The 20046-nt window shown below is 39.8% G+C and overlaps 1 pseudogene; it reads left to right on the top strand.

The window, feature by feature from the left end:
- The first annotated feature begins 1720 nt into the window (after positions 1-1720).
- Positions 1721-2434, top strand: LOC113259380 (mediator of RNA polymerase II transcription subunit 4-like; annotated as a pseudogene).
- The last annotated feature ends 17612 nt before the right edge of the window (positions 2435-20046 follow it).

The following is a 20046-nucleotide window of genomic DNA, read 5'->3' as shown; positions in this document are numbered from 1 at the left end:
ACAGCCAAATGGGATTTATCCCAAGTATGCAAGTTTGTTTTAACATTTGAAAATTCATTAACGTAAGTCATCACATCAACAAGCTGAAAAAGAAGAAAATCACAGGATCATGTTATAGATGCAGGAAAAGCATTTGACAAAATCCAAAACCCGTTAATAAAAAATGGTTATAGATGCAGGAAAAGCATTTGACAAAATCCAAACCCGTTAATAAAAAATGGTTATAGATGCAGGAAAAGCATTTGACAAAATCCAAAACCCGTTAATAAAAAATGAAAACAAACAAACGAACAAAAAAGCAAAACCTCTCAGCAAACTAGGAGTAGAGGGGAACTTCCACAAATAGATAAAGAACATCTATAGAAAAGCTACAGCTAATATCATACTTAATGACATGAAAGCTGAAGCTTTTTCACTAAGATGAGGTGCAAGGTTAGGATGTCCCCTCTCCCCATTCCTTTTTAGCATCATACTGGAAGAAAGCCGATGCAAGAAACAAGAAAATGAAAGAAAATGTAGACAGATTAAGAAGGAATAAATAAAAATGTCTTTGTTCTCAGATGATACACTTACCTATGTAAAAAATGCAAAAGAATAAACAAAAAAAGAAAAAACCTTCTAGAACTGATAAGTAATTATAACAAGGTTACAGGATACAAGGTTAATATACAAAAGCTTATGAACAGATGTTTAAGTCCTAGGTCATTCAGAAGTTACAAAAATTTAAAACAGCAGTGAGATACCATTCCATATCCATTAGAATGACCAAATTCAAGACACTCAAAACACCAAATGCTGGTGAGAATGGAGCAGTGGGAACTGTCATTCATTGTTAGTGAAAATGCAAAATAACACAGCCACCTTGGAAAGCAGATTGCCAGTATCTTACTAAACAAAGCATACTCTCACTATATGATTCAATAACCATGCTCTTGATAGTTCCCCAAATGAGTTAAAAACATATATCCACACAAAAACCTACCTATGGATGTTTATAGAAGCTTTGCTCATAATTGCCAGTTAGAAGCAGCCCTGATGTCCCTCAGGAGGTAAATTGATAAACTGTGGTACGTCCAGACAGTGGAATATTATTCAGCAATAAAAAGACATGAGCTAGCAAGACATGAGAAGACATGGAGGAACCTTAAACGGGTGTCATTAAGTGACAGAAGCCAACCTAAAAGGTTGCATACCATGGCACTCCAACTGTATGACACTGTGGAAAAGGCAAAACCATGGAGACAATATAAAGATCAGTGGCTCCCCAAGGTTGGGAGAGAAGAAGAGGAAGGAATAGTCAGAACACAGATGATGTTTAGGGGAGTGAAAATGTTCTTTATGACATTATTATGGTGGATGCACTATACGTTTGTCCAAACCCATAGAACATACAACATCAAGAGTGAGCCCCAATGTAAGTTAGGGACTTTGGAGGGTAATGATGTGTCAGTGTAGGTTTATTGATTGTAACAAGTGTAGCACTCTGGTGTGGGGTGTTGATAGTGGAAGAGGTTGTGCACTTTTGGGGGGCTGGGGTTTCATGGGAAGTCCCTGTCGCTTCCACTTGATTTTGCAGTGAATTTAAAACTGCTCTAAGTCTCCAGCTGTGGGCCTGTGGGGAGCATGGCAGCAGGCTCTGAGTGGAGGCAAAGAGAAGGAGCGGCTGCGAGGCAGCTCTGGAACAGCCCACAAGAGGGGCTGCTGTCTGCACTGGGAGGTCTTGTCAAGAGAACTTGTAGAAATGCTAGCAATTTCAAGAAACCAAATGTTGTTGCCATCAGACGAGGAGAACTAGGTCCCGGAATGGTTAATATCCAGGGATGGGGAATTTCAAGAACTGATGAAATTGGCACTCAATCAGGGAAATACCCATCATGAAATGCAGGCTGTAGAAAAGGAAGTGGAGAAGAGAGATAGTGATATTCACTAACTACAAAAATGCTAAAGGAAGCAGAACAAATACTGGCCACAGTGTTTACCAAGCAAAAGAAAAACTCAAATCAATAGAAAAAGCAAGACAAGGTACCATCTCCGCCGAAGAAAAAATTAAGTATGCACATAGGATTAGTGCAAGCAATGCAGCGTGTGCCCCACTGACCTAGGTCCCAGGGGACCTATGGTGACCACATCCAACTGATGTAGAGCTGAGAAGTGGGTTACCGGGTCAAATGAATAATCCTTCCACTAATGGTATAAATGGTCATTTACCAGGGGATGTCCTCGCAGCAGACAGATTGCCAGATGTCCTTGCTCCACAATACCCATCGCAGTCAAGTGACATGGCAATGAACACGCTACCACCAAATCACGGGAATGACCTCCAGGGCATAATATGGAAAATGAAGATGATGCAGAAGTTATGTCAACAGACTCCTCGAGCAGTAGTAATGACTCTGATCATAAAACATTAAAGACAAAATTCATACAGAATTGAATACGATGGGGGCTACCCGGATGGCTCAGTCAGTTGAGCATCGGACTTTCGATTTCAGCTCAGGTCACGATCTCAGAGTTGTGAGATGAGCCTTGCTTCGGCGGGCTCCATGCTGGGCGTGGAGTCTGCTTAAGATTCTCTCTCTCCCTCTGCCCCTTCCCCCACTTCATTCTCTCTTTAAAAAACAAACAAACAAACAAAACAGAATTGAATATTACTGAATTCTGTTTCTTAAATAATCGCAAACCTGTAAAAAATAGACAGGTAACACTGGCTATAGTGGAATTGTGCAGCCCACGAAAAATCACTGTACTTTTTTTTTTTAAGATTTTATTTATTTATTTATTTATTTATTTATTTATTTATTTATTTGAGAGAGAGAGACAGAGATAGTGAGCAGGGAGGAGAGGGAGAAGCACGCTCCCTGCTGAACAGGGAGACTGACTCGGGGCTCAATCCCATGAGCCAAAGGAAGTTGCTTAACCAACTGAGCCACCCAGGCGCCCCAGTACTTTCTTTTTTAAGCCAAAAATTATGGTTTCAATTCTAAACCACTAAGTGAATATTTAAAGTATAATTAAAATTTATTGTTGGAAAAGAATTATTCATTTCAGTGCCGCTCTACCCTGTTCTAGTCCAGTTATGTTGGATTTGTACATAGCAGCTCTGGAAATAAAAGTTGAGGGATATGACCCATGCACATATCACTAATCAGCCCCTGGAATTGTTTAGAAAAGCATTTTAAATAAGGGCAGTGGATCAGTGACTGTGTATCATATCTCAAAATGACAAAACCCTCATTTGGAAATGAAGGCTTAGTGACCTTAGCTTCTGTTGCAGTAATGGGGGAAACGGTCTCAATTTGTACTGTCTGTAATTTTTGTAAATAATTTTGTAAATACAAACTATTGTTTGTAAAATATTTAAAAAATAAAAAAATCAAACCTCTAAAAAAACAACGGCATGAATGGAGCTAGAGATTATTATGCTAAGTAAAATAAGTCAGTCAGAGAAAGACAAATACCATATGATTTCACTCGTATATGGAATTTAAGAAACAAAACTGATGAACATAGAGGAAAGAAAAAAAGAGAGAGAGGGAGGCAAACCATAAGAGAGACTCTTAACTAGAGAACAAACTGAGGGTTTTTGGAGGCATTGAGGGTGGGGGATGGGCTAGATGGGGGATGGGTATTAAGGAGGGCACTAATGATGAGCACTGGGTGTTATATGTAAGTGAGGAAGCACTGAATTCTACTCCTGAAGCCAAGATTACACTACACGTTAACTAATTAGAATTTAAATAAAAGCTTGAAACATTTAAAAAACTCCTCTAAAAAAAGGTCTTTATGTTTTTTTAAAAAACCTTCACACATATGTGGATCTTAGAACAGAAGTTTAAAATAAATGAAGCAAAAACTTCATAAATGGCAGGAAAAATAGACAAACCCACAAGTTACATACTGTATTATTCCATTTATATGACATTCTTGCAAAGGCAAACTATAAAGACAGAAAACAGATAGTAATTGCCCAGGACTGTGGGCTGTGGGAAGGGTTCACTACGAGAGGGCAGAGGGAATGTTTCAGGGTGATGGAACTGTATAAAATCTTTATCGTGGTGGTAGTTGCAAGCCTGTATACATTTGTCAAAACTTACTGAACCTTACACTAAAAAGGGGGAATTTTACTATATGTAAATTAATTATCAATTTTTAAATTAGGCAAAATAAAGAAACATTAAAAGACAACGGAAAATATTCATTGCAACATCTATCTACAGCTATATATTCTTACTTCCAGCAATTCAATTAACTTCTTTTTTTTTTTTTTACATGGACCAATTAGGAACACTTAGTTCCAAGATTAGCTCTCACACTTCTTAGCTGTGCTAAAATCGAAACTACCCCAGGGTTCACATTTCTCTTGTGAAAAATGAAATGAGTGCATTCAGTAAACAAAGTAAATGATATTCGAGACGTCTTTCAGAATACATGGCATTGCACTGACCCAGCACACATCCGTTTAAGCAATTCTTTCAGGTTTTTGTTTGCTAACCACATTCATAAACGCCTCTGCAAGTTGAAAACAAAAGTACTATGAATCACCGTACAGCCAGAGATGTGGTTATTCACAGAAATTTAGAATTGGAAGGCAACTTTATGATCAAACATTAAATCCTTTTTACAAAGCACATTGGGTCCGGTTGGGTTAGTGCCCAGGGTGGCTTGTTGGTGACCATGCCGGACCATGTCAGATCACATCAGCTGCTTTTGCTTCTGTTTTCCATCTCATTCCAGCACCTAGTCGAGTGCAACAAGTGTGATCATGTCTTTCTTTAACTCCAAACTTCCCAATGCATTGTTATGTCAGAGTAAAATCCCAAGTCCATATAGTAGTAAGTATGGCCTCACATGATATGCCCCCTTCTTGCTTCTGGAACTTCACTTCCTATGACTCTTTGTCCCCATTCTTTCCGTCCCAGGGACACAGGACTCATTGCTGTACCTCAACCACTATACAGCTGGCCCCCTCTCTGAGAATGCTCTTCCCTGGCATCACTTTGCCTCTCGTTCTATCTCTCTCAGTTCCTCCAGGTCTTTATTCAAGTGCTACTGAAACCATCAGGCCATCCTATCTAAGGGTGCAACCACCCAGCCCCATGGACTGTTCTTCTTAGCACTTATCAGTTTGTGACATGCTGTAGATCTTCGAATAATGCTCACTTCATTCTTTCCAACTGGGATGGAAGCTCCACGACCAGGAAAATGGATAGAAAAGTTACTCCCAGGGAGCAGAATTAGAGTTCATCGAAGAACCATCCACCATCAGCCACAGGGTCTCCACAGAGCCTCCCCAGCATTCATTCTTAAGTGCCATGGAGAGCGGATGCTGTCTGTCTCCCATTATTTAATTCTTTCCTCACTGGAGTTTGTGTTGCAGTTATCGTGCACCTGTTTCACATCTTTGCTGGTGTGAGGGAAGCACACAGGACTTGTCTATTGGGTCATAGCTTTCTAAACACTGCCCGCAGACAGTACTGAGGTCTGCACTTGACACTACAGGTACTGACTGGGTGGGACACTGGGTTGTCTCCCTTGGATATGGGCAAGAATATTTCCTTTGGGAGGAAGAATGCAAACAGATTATATCGTGCTACTGGATGGCTAACTGGACATGAAAATTCATACACCTCTTCCCGTAGCATAAAGTTGTCACTAGAAGCACTAGTGGCAGCCGGGGTGACAGTCCCCAGCTGTTCCTTTGCCTCTAGAATAGGCCACAGACATAGTTCTTGCCAATGGAACATAAACAGAAGTATATTTGTTACTAACAAGTCATAGCAGGAGAAAAGTTGAGATGAGTCCTTCACCCTGTTGTGCTCCTTCTGTCGACCGGGGACTGGAGACACAAGGTGTGAGCAACCACAGACTCGAAACCGTCACTGTCTGACCGGGGCCATGGACCGGGACTTGCCTGCGAGCGAGCACCAAACTCGCACTGTGTCAAACCCATTGGCTGTACCAGCTCTTACTCTACCTAACACGTGCCCAGAGCTGCTTTCCTAGTCATGACGCCCGAGTCTTTTTAAAAATTGTTCTCACCCTCTCCCAAAGTTAGAAAGTTAAGGGTATGAGCTAATGGCTTCTAAATACCACCAACACACACACACACACACACACACACACACACACACACACACACACACAAGAAGGGACCCTCAAGTGGCAGTTAATGGAACAAACAAGATCTCCTCCTTGTTGATTTTCTCTGCATGCGTAGCTATGCATTATGCAGGGTTCTTTGATTATTAATGATGACGGTTTTTTAAATGACAATTCCTGGTACCCCATTAAATCATAATATGGAATTATGAGTACTACACAGAGGTCGCTATAAAGTGCTCTGTGGAGAGAAAATCTGAAGACTCGGGAGCCCGTGACAAGGGCGGAGTTAGACGGTCAAGGTGCTTCCTCGCACACCGGAATAAAGGGTTTGGGTTTGATATGAAGTAAATGTGCCCTCAGTAAACGTGTTTAAGAGTCTCTCTACTTAAATGTCACCTGCTCAGAGAAGTCTCCCTTCCCAGAACACCTACCTAACTAGAAACTCTGTCCTCGAAGTGTGCTGTCTCTTCATCCATGATTGCTTTCCTGCCTACCTTCCTCACTATAGAATAGAAGCTTCCTGAGTCAGTCAGGGGTGTTATCTTACTCATCCCCCAAGTATTCTTGGGACTGAGCAGATGATCTGGCCCAGGGGGAACACTGAGTAAGTACTGCTGAATGAATAAAACGGGGAGTGTTTGTGACAGGTCTGTGTCACTCTGTGCATGTGCCTAGACCCACAGGAGGCTAGACGTGTTGTCCCAAATGACAAATAAACTCTTCAACCTTAGAGCCAGAACTGTATACCTAAATATTTTCTAAGGGGGCCCTATAATTCTTCTTCGGGTTTTACCAGTTCCTTTCTCTATCAGTAGGAACATTGGAACAGTGAGTGCTGGGTGCCTTGCTTGAACAAGCAGACAGGAGCCAGCCTGCCCTCCACCTGGAGAGCATGGTAGGTAGCAGCCGCAGGGGGACGCGTCTTCAAGCCATCCCAGAGCTGGAAAGCTCGTTACTGAACACACTCATTAATGAGGTGGGTTGGATTTTTTTTTTAATTCTACATGCCGACCCTCATTGGGTTCCCTTGTCACCTCCAGAATGGTCCCACCCTGCCCAACACACACTGGCACTGAAAATCCCTATATGGGAATGAAAAAAACATACTTCCATTTCTGTAATGCCATTCAGACATGATAAATAACACAGTAAACTAAAAAGTATTTATCGTTCTCCAGATCCCTTTTCTGGGCCAAGGTACGTGTTTAGTAAACAGCGAACTGCTTAAGGAATCGGAGAAGAATAAATTCTAGACACTAGTGAGATAAATAAGGAAAAGCAAAATAACAGGTTTTCTTCTCAAGAGTATTTGGTTGAGTGTGTTAATCCTGAATCCCTCACTGCAGGTAAAATTTATATCTAGTTCTTAACAATATAAATAAAGCCCCTCAAGGGGCACCCTGAAATATGTAAGGCCCAGGAGTGTCTCCCCTGAAAGGAACTCTCATGGGCGCGTGCTACTAAAAACCGTGCAGGTCTGTGGAGAATGGAATGCCGCGGTGACCTCGGGGGCAGCAATCCGACAGCGGACTGAACTGATTGTGGTGGCCGAACAGATTTCACTGCCTGGAAGGCTCTGCTTGTGGCCTCATTACAGCGGTAATGCAATACTATAGCTCTGGGATTTTTTGGTTTTGGTTTTGTTTTTTCTTATGTTCTGTTAGCCACTATATAGCACATCATTAGTTAATGATTCATGAGTTACATATAATACCCGGTGCACATCACAACACGTGCCCTCCTTAGTATCCATCACCCTGTTACCCCCTCCCCTCTGAAACCCTCGGTCTGTTTCCCGGAGCCATAGTCTCTCAAGGTTCGTCTCCCTCTCTGATTTTTCCTCCTTCATTTTTCCCTTCCTTCTCCTAATGTCCTCCATGCAATGCCTTCTGTTCCACATATAAGTGAAACCATGTGATAATTGTCTTTCTCTGCTTGACTTACTTCACTTGGCATAATCCCCTCCAGTTCCATCCATGTCCATGCAAATGGTGGGTATTCATCCTTTCTGATGGCTGAGCAATATTCCATTGTATATATGGACCACATCTTCTTTATCCATTTGTCTGTTGAAGGACATCTTGGCTCCTTCCACAGTTTGGCTATTGTGGACATTGCTGTTATGAACATTGGGGTGCATGTGCCCCTTCTTCTCACTACATCTGTATCTTCGGGGTAAATACCCAGTACTGTCATTGCTGGATCATAGGGTAGCTCTTTTTTTAACATCTTGAGGAAACTCCATACTGTTTTCCAGACTGGTTGTACCAGCTTGCATTCCCACCAACAGTGTAAGAGGGCTCCCCTTTCTCCATGTCCTCGCCAACATTTGTTGTTTCCTGTTTTGTTAATTTTTGCCATTCTAACTGGTGTAAGGTGGTATCTCATTGGGTTTTGATTTGTATTACCCTGATGGCTGGTGATGTTGAGCGTTTTTTCATGTGTCTGTTAGCCATTTGCTTGTTTTTGTTTTTCAAGATTTTATATAAGACAGAGAGACAGAGCGCATGAACAGGAGGGTGGGGCAGAAGCAGACTCCCCACTGAGCAGGGAGCCCAATGCTCGGGGCTCAATCCCAGGACTCTGGGATCACGACCTGAATGGAACACAGCCACTTAACCAACTGAGCCCCCCAGGCACCTCCTAGAGCTCTGTTCTTATCTGCTTATTCAGAGGTGATCAAGTTCGGAAAAAATGATTCATTATAACCAAACTCCTGAGAGATTGATTTACAAACCAGAATATCAATACTATCAGTTGATAAGTGAGCTTCAGCTGAGGAAGCAGTGGGTGTCTGTTGTACAATCAAAAGGTCTCTCTAACAAATTTATTTTCAGGCTACATTCCTTATTTTACTTAGTTCACCTATTACAATAAGCTCTTAGGTGATTTTACCAGGAATTAAAGGCCTGAAATTATCACATATTTCTATGACGTGAAGCCACTATCCATAAGATCAAAGACAGTGTTAAGCATAGGGTTTACTAATCCCCATAAAGTTACTAGATTACTAGCTGAAAATACATGTGAATTCTTAGACTATCATATAAAAACAGTAATCAGTTTATAGTTTATGTAAATTCACAACAAATGCTGTAATCAATAGAAATGCTTATTCTTTCCAATGGAAAAGTCATCTCTTTGTCTGATTCATGAATATGTTTTTACATTAACGGTTTCTTTTTAATAATTTATGTTCATGTGAATTATGGATCCCACCGCCTTTCACACTAAAGGCGTGCAATTCTGCTAGCCATGTCCCGTGTATCAGAAAATTACTCAAGAAAACGGCACACATTTATTTGAAAAGCTGTGAGTCATTACCTTCAGATGCTGTTATTAATTAAAAGTGCAACGCTGAGAGGCACGGATTTCCCAACGTTAGCACTAAATTGATCTGCCTCGTGATACGAAACCTGGTTTTGCTGAACTCTGAGCATGTAAGTACTGATTTTTCCTCGTGAGTGTTATGTTCTCACTTTGAAGTCTAAAGTTACATTTTCAATGCAGAACAAATTAAGACTTATAAGCACCAAGTAGATCTGATATGTCTGAAAGCATATGAAGGGATTCTTTTAAAGGTGGTTCAGTGAACATCTGTAAATGGTATATCTGAGTACTCTCTGTACATCTCATGGGGGTTATATATTGAACTATGTGATTTTTCAAAAGACAAAATGTTTGAGTTGTAATAGAATAAAAATTCTGATAATAAACACTAACTGAAATTCTTAATGTTAGTTATCATTATATGTCACTGATACATACTAAGTGCTTAATATATAAGATTTTACTGTGGAGTAGGTATTATTAGAAATAATAGATATTAAATTGTGTATATTGTTGTCATCCCTACTTTATACATATTGAGGCTCAGGGGGGTATACAACTTCCTCACTTCATGACATGGATAAGAGACAGAATTTGCTCCACTCCCTTGTGTGTTAACTGAAGATACACTGCCCTTTTTAATGCCGACACCCTCTGACACTTTTCAAAATGTACTGAAAGAATGAATTTAACAAAACTGATCATACTAAGTGAGATATAAATTACTATGGGGGATAGGAGTAAACTTTCCAGCCTATTCTGGATCATGCAAAACCTTCACAGCCACACTAGAAGAGGTGACTGACTACTGAGTGACCAGGTTGATTTCTGAGATGTCAGGAGGACCAATTTCATGAGACATCATCCTATGAAGTGGGGTGCCCATAAATCATTATATATGTCACTGCACCTTCCCCAGGGATTGTTGGGCAATTTCGCATAATGTCCATATAAACCACAGAAAACAATAAAGAACCCAGAAAGAGACTCACACATCTATGGGCAATTGATTTTTGACAAAACATAACATAAATTGATCAAAGTGTAAGGGCTAAAACTACAAAACATACAGAAGAAAGCATATGAGAAAATATGCTCACCTTTGAATACATGAAGACTTCTTAGTTATGACAGCAATAACAAAAACTATACAATAAAAATAAATAAATTGGATTTGAATCAAATATAAAACTTCTGTTCCTCAAAGACAGTCTTCAGAAAATGAAAATGCAAGCCACAGACAGAGAGAAAGGGTTTATAACATATCTATCAGAGAAAATAATGGTACTCAGATTATACATAGAATTCTTACAACATAATAAAACAACTAATGAAAATTAGCAAAGTATTGCAATCTCTTAAAATAAAAACATATAAAAATGGTCCATAAGTATTTGAAAAATGTTTGACATCTTTACCTGACATCAAGGAAATGCCGAGTAAAACCTCAATGATATAATGTACACCCTAGAAAGGCTAAAATTAAGGAAAAAGACAATACAGCACAGAGGCAGAGCACCTGGAAGTCTTACACACCGCGTGTAGGAGTGCAAAACGGCGTGATCGTTTAGAAAACAGTTTAACAACATCACTATACCCAACGATCCGGGCATTACCCCCCTAGCTATCTACCCAAGAGAAATGAATACATATGTTCCCACAAAGACTTTTTAACAGATGCTCCTAGCAGATTTACTCAGGTATCCAAAACCTGAAAACAACCCAAATGTCCATCATCAGTTAGGCGATAAACAATTTGTGGTATGCCCATATGTGTAATACTTCTCAGCAATTAAAAGGAAGAAACTATTTATATACTCAGCAGCATGGACGAAAGTCAAAACTATGCTGAGCGAAAGAAGGCAGATAAAGAGCACATGCTGGGGTTCTACTTGTGTGAAATTGTGGAACAGGCAAAACGAATCTCCAGTAACAAAAAGCATACCGGAGGTATACTAATCAGCAGAAGTGGAAAGGAGAAATTATTTCAAAGAGGCATAAACTAGCTTTTGGGGGTAGAAATGTTCTATAACCTGTGTTGGTGTTTACACTGCTGTATACATTTGTATATCAAATGTATCAAACTATATAATCAGGATAGAGATATTTTATTAAATATGAATTATAACCACAATAAATTATATAAGAATGGCTACACTGTTACCATTTTCACCTCAGATTGTCAAAAATTTGAAGAGGTGACAAGACAATTTTGTTAAGGCTTTGGGGAAACAGGAACTTTCATAACTGCAGGTTGAAATGCAAATTGGTTCATGCAATATTTAGCAAACCTACTTAGCATTTATTTTTTCACTTAGCAATCCTACTTCTAGTAATTTACCCTAAAGATACACCTCAACACTGCAGCTATACCTATGCATAAGGTTATTCATGGCAACATTGTTTATAAATGCCAATTATTAGGAACAACCAAATCCCCACACACAGGAGTTGAAAAAACTGATACCTCTACACAAGGGGTATATTATGCAGCTTTAAAGAAGAATAAGGAACAGCTCTGTGAACTCGTATAATGTGATTTCCAAGATACATTGCTAAGTAGACTGCAAATATCTTTAGTTTGTGACCTTTTATATTAGAAGGAAAACAAAGAAAATAAATATGTACCTATTCAATAGTGCAGAAAGAAGTACAGAATGTGTAAACAGAAAATAAATTAGAGGTAGGGTCAGAAGAGCACAGAAGAGATGGAAGGTAACACCTACCAGTACGCTATTTTTCATAGACCGACTTTTAAAATGATTTCCATGTAGCATATACACACACAAAAATAATAAAGTCAACAGTAATACTAAAATAGAATGCAAGCAGAAAGTAACCTAATTATATTTCAAATGAGACACATAACCACATAGAAAAGAATGAAAAGAACTGACTCACATAACTTTTGGCCAGTATATTTTTATTAGATATCCTCAGGCTGAACAGAAAAATGAATTTAATAAACAAATTTTAATTTAATAAATTTTAATTTAAATTTTAATTTAATAAACAAATATTAAATTCTAGTTATAAGAGATTCGTTTTCTTTTTTTTTTTTTTTCTTTTTCAGTGGGTGTGACTTAGCAATTCTAATGCTACTGTCTGTAAATTCTGGGACTGAGCAAATCAGTAAATATATTGCAACCAGATGAAGCCAGGACTTTCCAGGTGAGGCATAAGGAGGGAGGAGTTGAGAGTAAACTTTATATACTGCATTTGAATTGGAGGTGCCAGTATGAACCTGTGATCTGATAGATGGATACAGATGTGATGTACATATTGACATATACATGTAGAGTTGATATATTGAGAGATAAATGGGCCGGGGTGTTTGTGTGCATGTGTGTGTGTGTGTGTGTGTGTGTGCATGTGTGTGTGTGTGTGCATGCGTGCACGCACGCACGTTTCCTGGCTCTGTCTGTTAAGAGAAACTAAAAGCAGTAATATCCAGTGGCAGTGAGTATATTTCATCATATTATGAGATATCATAATCTTGGTTCCAAATAACATTCTCACTAAAATTAATCAGGGCTCACTGGAGAGAATACTGATTCCAGGGCTGGGACTGGGGAAGTACAAGATGAGACAGAGCTTATTGTTAAGCCCAAAATTAAGAGAGTGTTGAAAACATAATGGGGCCATGACAAGAGGACACAGGAACCCATTTGCAGGGGCTCCCATTGGCTAAAATGTGTTTACTATAGTAAGAAGGCATGATTCCAGGGGCTCCTGGGTGGCACAGCAGTTAAGCGCCTGCCTTCGGCTCAGGGCGTGATCCCGGCATTGTGGGATCAAGCCCCACATCAGGCTCCTCTGCTGGGAGCCTGCTCTTCCTCTCCCACTCCCCCTGCTTGCGTTCCCTCTCTCGCTGGCTGTCTCTATCTCTGTCAAATAAATAAATAAAATCTTTAAAAAAAAAAAAAAGAAGGCATGATTCCATATTAAAGTGAAGAAATTAATAGTGGAAAATTAAAAGTGCTCACACTTTAACTAAAAAGCATAAATTTAGAAGGGATTATCAAATTAGAAAAACACCATTTGATACTCATTACAGCAATAATTTATTCTGGCAAGAATCATCAGTGAGTACTAAAAATAATGGATGAAATATTTAAGGAGGAAAAAAATATTGACCTATTCTCAAAGTATCTCTGCACATGATACTTACTAGTAACACAGATAAAGTAGTAATGTTGTATTAGAGAAACCTGGAAGACATCACTTTACAAAATGATCAAAATTAACATCATTGGTAAAGGGACAAGTCTTTACTATGTACCGTCTGACATAACATATGAAAAAGGTCCATCTGTGTTGTTCCCGTTACGAATGCACACCCCAAATCCATTGTTAGTGAACATCCAGCAATTGCAGATCAGAGGGTGTTGACCATGGGAACTAGTCTGCGCTTGTCAAAATGTCACAGACCCGTGCACTGTTCCAACTTAGAGAAGACAAAGAAATGAGAACGAAAGGCAATGAGTATTCCTGGATTGATTATTAGATCATTTTTTTTCCTTCTGCTTGAACAGATATGACTGGGATAATTGATTAAATTTGAATAATGACAGGAGGCTAATGAGGAGCGTAATACAACTGATAATTGCACTGCAGATACATAAAAGAATGTCCTCAATTTCAGGAAACACACACTGAATTATTTACCTGTGAGGAAGAACATGTCTGCAACTTAACTTTAATAGGTTCAGAAAAAATTATATAGCATATGTAAAATTACATTGGTATATTAGTATATGTATATACGTAAAATAAATCTGGTATGAACATTTGAGGAATCTGTGTAAAGGGCATATGGGAATTGTTCATACTATTTTTGCAAATTCTCTGTAAGTCTGCAATTATTTCAAAATAAAATGCTTTTGAAAATTACCATAATAGACCCATCATTGTAAAAACAGATAAAAACAAAAGATAAGGAGACCATATTGAGAAAAGACAAAAAAGGAAAGACAAAAAAACAATGCTACAACTGACAGCAAAAAAAGGAAACCAGAACAATAGAATGCCAGCTTACAAAGTACGAAAAGAAAGGAAGAAAAAAAGAAATGTCAGCCCTAAATTCTATATCCAGTGATAATATACTCAAAAACTTAGAAGTTAGAAAGACATTTAAAAAATAATAAAAACTCAGAGAACTTATCACTAGCAGACATGCACCACAAGGAAAGGAAAAGTTATCAGAGGAAAGCTGCAATCTTCTGAAAAAGATAAGGACCACAAAATCAACAAATGTATGAAAATATAAAAGAAAATATTTTAAACTCCTCTTTCATTTTCTTTATAATATGTGTAATTAATGTGGGGCTAACGTTCAATATAAAAGTAAATTAGCAGACAATATGTATGACAAAACACTTCAGTATAAAGGCTGAAATTATTGCAATGCATAAAAATGTAAAATCCAGCTAGATGCTATCTACAAGAAATGTCCTTTAGAGACAGTTTGAAAGTAAAATGATAGAAAATGTTATACTATACAAACAGGAGGCATAAAGAAGCTGGAATGTTTATCTTAATATCAGGCAAACCAAACTTCAAGGCAAAGTGTATCACCTGAGAAAATGAGGGACATTTCATAATGATAAAAAGTTCAATGCATCATGAACGCTTAATCATAAATGTATGTGAACCTGACTGTATCCATTAAGGTTCCACCAAGGAAACAGAATCAGTAGGATATATATATTAAAAGATTCATTGAATGGGATTGGCTTCGTGTCTAGGGGGGTTGGCTGGGCAAGTCCATAGTCTATAGTGAAGAGCATCAGGAAGGGCTTGGAGCTCCCAAGCATGAGCTGAAACTGTAGTCCACAGCTAGAATTTCTTCTTCCCAGGAGCCTCAGCTCTGCTCCTAAAGCTTTTCCACGGATTGATTCAGGCCCCCCCAACAGAGCAATCTTCTTTACTTAAAATAAACTGATTATAGACATCAATCCAATCTACTGAATGCATTCACAGCATACCCGATACTAGTGTTAACTGTACAACTGGCGACTACAGGCTAGACAAGTTGACAAATAAAACTGAGTATCACATTGAGCATAGAACTTCAAAATACACCAAACAAAACCTCTGAAGGAAGATACAGACAAACTCACAACCATAGTAGATTTTAATATCTCTCTCGGTAACAGAGAAAAGAACAAGACAAAGAATCAATAGGCCTAAGGAATATCTGAACAGCATTATCAACTACCTTGATTAACTCACACTTAAAAATAAGATACTGTAATATAAAGCAATCATTGGGTATGCTATGTAACATATTACCACAACTCTAGTGGCTTAAAACAACACATTTTTATCATTTCAGTTTCTGTGAGTTAGGCATCTGGACATGGTTTAGCTGGGTCCTTTGCTTTATTGTCTTATCAGGCCTCAATGCAGATGTTGATAGGGCTGCAATTTCATCAGATGCCAGACTGGGGAAGGATGAACCTACAAGCTCCCTCCAGTTATTGGAGAATTCATCTCCTGGAAGCCGAAGGATTCAGGAGGTTTGCTTTACCAAATCCAGCAAGAGAGAGAGAGAGACAGATAGACAGAAATAGAGGCCAAAGACAGAGAGAGACTCCAAGACCAGTCTGCGAGAAAGACAGAATCTTATATAACACAATCACATAATTACAGGAGTAATTTGCCCTATTCTATTGGTTATAAGCAAGGCACAGCTCCCACCCAACCTCAACTAATGAATCATCGAACTTTGCATCAGAAACCAGGGATGTACTGTATGGTGACTAACATAATTTTAAAAAAAATTTAAAAATACATAAATACATAAATACATAAATAAATAAATAAAACACTAATTCATAGGCATAAATAATCTTGAATTTGTTTTTTTATTATGTGAGAAATAAATCACAGAATAAAGATTTATCTTAAGGGAAACTATCAAGAGTTAGACAGAAATGTGTTTATAATACACACCTCAAGCTGTAGGCAAGAAAAGCCCTCCCATCTCAGATATTTCTTTGAATATACCTAGTTTTTCACTAAAAATAATTAAATGAATTTAATGGTAAGTGATGTTATGTCACCTGAATGCTTTACTTCAGGATAAATTCATGCCACTCCATCAAGAGCATTTAAAAGAACAAATAATGGCAAGACTGTGTTCCTTCTTCTGATTTCTTCTAAGATTCAGTACCTGCATCTTACTGGTACTCATTATCTCCATGGATTGGTTATTTTATCCCTGGATCTTCCTAACTTTATTTTGTTTTGTTTTGCCTCATAAACAAGTGAGAAAATTTTCTGGTTCTGTTCTCAAGAAAGAAAGTGGATCTGAACAAGCTAATAAAATAGACTCATCAATTTTCAAAGTGTTAAGTCCTTTGTGTGATCCTGGAGTCAGTGGTCAGAAATGTTAACATTCTGAGAATCACTGGTGAAGATTTCAAAGTGCAATCATTAAATTCAGTGCATTGATTGGAAATTATTGCACTGTACACTTTCCAAGTCACATTTTATGAAAGTACATGGATTATTATATTGGTAACCTCATTGTCTAATTCCTTAGCAACAAAGTTCCTTCACACAAGTTGGCTAGGTTAAAAATATCAATTCTACGCAGTCAAACATCTACCTAAACTCCCAAACGATATGGGATAATGGCATAGCAGCACAGCAGAATGAAAAGTCATATTTGGTTCTCTTACACTTTTCCTAGGTCATCAATAATACACTATGCGCTCCTTCTCCATTGTGCAAGTAGTACTAATTTATGTGAGGGTTTGAGTCCTGTCATAATCCCCAAGCCCAGGCAGCCAAGCACCAGGTAGCGACTGTTGGATACTAAGTTATTAAACACTTCTCACTATGAACTATCAAGACCCAAATGGAAAGTAACAAGAATCTTACAAAAATAAAGACAGATTATCTGTTGCAAGTAAAAAATATGTTAATTAGTTGCATATGATGCTTGACCCAGGTGAAGCAATCACCGAATGGTTAATAAAATAGCTATTTCTCCAGAAAAGGCTTGCTATTTCCTTTCTGCTCATCTCTTGGCTGGGAAAATGGAACATAGCGATGAAAAATAGACAACAATTAAAGAGCAATAGAAACCATCCGAGGGACCATTAGAATATTCTAATGACTCTGGTGATGACATCATTACATCAACATAATATTTCGTGGCTTTATTATCATGTTAAAATTATATTGTCTTAGGTCAGGTATACTGAGCATGTCAAGGGCTAATGCTAATAATTAAATTAACTGTCAGCTCTTCCATAGGTGATGTGATGCTAAGGGCCTTGAGAGGTCCCACAGCCCCCAGATGGCCAACTCCATAAACTGGCTAATATCTCACATTCAGAATGTGCTTTAATTCCTTTACCATATATGCTTGGTCCCTGTTAAAATTCAAATACCCCCGAGTGGACGTATGCCATGCATAAGGCATTTGTCGTGTTGTGTGAACAAAGGATCTGAGCGCAGGTTTTTCAGACACCGCTAGATGCTGCCATGTCTACCCGCTCCATCGTCCTTCATAAACGGACTTCCCCAGACTTCGCCACAAGCCACAGCCAGTCAGATCTAAGGAGAAATTGTTCAGCGGGGGTTTGGAAATGGAGCCACGACACTGTGCAGGTGGCTAAGGAAAAAGACGGAAGGGGCTGGGTTCTCAGTGGCGAGCACAACGGTGCCACCCTTCCAACCTGGATGACCACTTCCAGGCTTCTTGAGATGAGAAAAAGAAATTGTTTAACACAGATTCATCTTTTTTAGCTACTATTGTTGGGATTTTTATTATTTGCAAATGAACACAATTTCTAACTAAAGCAGCAGGAAATACAAGTATAGAAATGCCTTCCAAGACTGAAATCAAAACAAATGGGTGACGTAAGTTGACAATTTGACAGTGTTTGATGTTAATTCTTACAGGTAATGGAGCCGAATGAGTGGCGCAGACATAGGTGAGGGGGGCGGGGAAGGGTCCGCTCACTGCAGGCTGGCAGATGAGGGGCACGCGGGGGTCCTGGGGGCGGGATGCGGCCCAGAACGAGGACGCCGAGGTTCCAGAGACAAGTGCAACCAAGGTCTCACTCAAGCAGTTGCAAGATGGCATTTGGAGCACCCTACTTTCCTTAGCACGCGCGCACACGTCGCCACATGTTGGGGCCCGAGGTTGTCCAAACCTAACACCCCTTTCCTTACCTGCACCCCAGAACCACTTGAAACACGGAGCCGTGGGACATTCTGAGGTCAGCGCTGCCGTCGGTAGGAACGCAGAGGGCAGGTGACTTTGCTCCACGTCTGGCCAAGGGGACAACTGCCAGTATCCCCCCCACGCTGCTTAGAGCACAAACACGACATGCTCCGTGGAGACGAGCAGTCCCACCAGGGCCTGGGCCTCCGACCTGGGAAGAGTGAGGGAGCGGGACAAGATCTATGCCTCCTCCACATGGGGGCAGGAGACAAGGGCAAAGTGGACACACACACACACACTGTGCCACACACACACCGCACACACACCACACACATTGTACCACACACACACTCACACACACTACACACACACACACCACCCATCATACCACAGCACATATACCACACACACACTGCACACACCTCTACACATAAACCACACACACGACACACATACAACACACAAAACACGTGCACTAAACACAACACACCCATACGACATACAAGTGCACATACCACACACACACCACATACGAGTGCTCACACACCATACATGCCACATGCACACAACACACACAGCACACATGCTATGCACAACACACCGACACCACATACATGTGCACACATCATACACACCGCAACACACACGTATCACACACAAGTGTGCACACACACACACGCGCGGTGGGCACGGCTGTTCAGAGTACACACGCTCTGGGACAGGGCTTCTTGCCAGCATACAGCTCACACATACAGAGCTCAGACGCACCTCAGTTGGCTCCGCTCTAGCGACACGTCAGCAATGAAACCATAGTTTTAACAATGACTGACGCAGTCCATTTTTCTTCCCTGGGATTTTTCCATGGTCTGTTTGGGCTACTGTTGGACTTCATTTTGAATCCAGGGAGCCTAACGATTACCTTTATGTCCCAATAAGTCCTCAAGATTCTCTAGAATAAAAGTAAAAAATGCATGGATAAAGGAAGTATCCAAATATTTTTGCAAACTTAACATAAAGTTTCTACAACTCAGACACTATTTGCGCTACAATAGACATTGGCAATGATCAAACCCAAACTTTTTATTTTACAGGTGAGCGACCCGCATCCTAAAGCAGTGGGGGGAGTTTCTCAGGATCATCCCTGGTTAGTGTCAGGATTAGGACTTTCCCCAGGGCTGGGGACTCGTGCAGGACCCATTCACTGCTCCCCTGTCATGCAAGCCCGATTTCTCCCTCTCTGTAAGCACCGCTGTAGAGAGCCTAGCCGTGCAGAGCAGAGGAATGCTTTCTGCTCCCACAAAGCTACTGAAGGCCAACAACTCATGGCCTGAAGTCTTAGGAAATAAGGTCAAAGAAATTTATTCCCAAAGCCGGATCACAGATCTTCTAGAATTTCCAAGGATTGGCAGAGACCGTCAATTGCCATGATG

Source organism: Ursus arctos, unplaced genomic scaffold (genome assembly GCF_023065955.2).
Source record: "Ursus arctos isolate Adak ecotype North America unplaced genomic scaffold, UrsArc2.0 scaffold_13, whole genome shotgun sequence".
NCBI lineage: Eukaryota > Metazoa > Chordata > Mammalia > Carnivora > Ursidae > Ursus > Ursus arctos.
The sequence above is the reverse complement of the archived record's forward strand: the minus strand, read 5'-3'. Positions and strand labels throughout refer to the sequence as shown.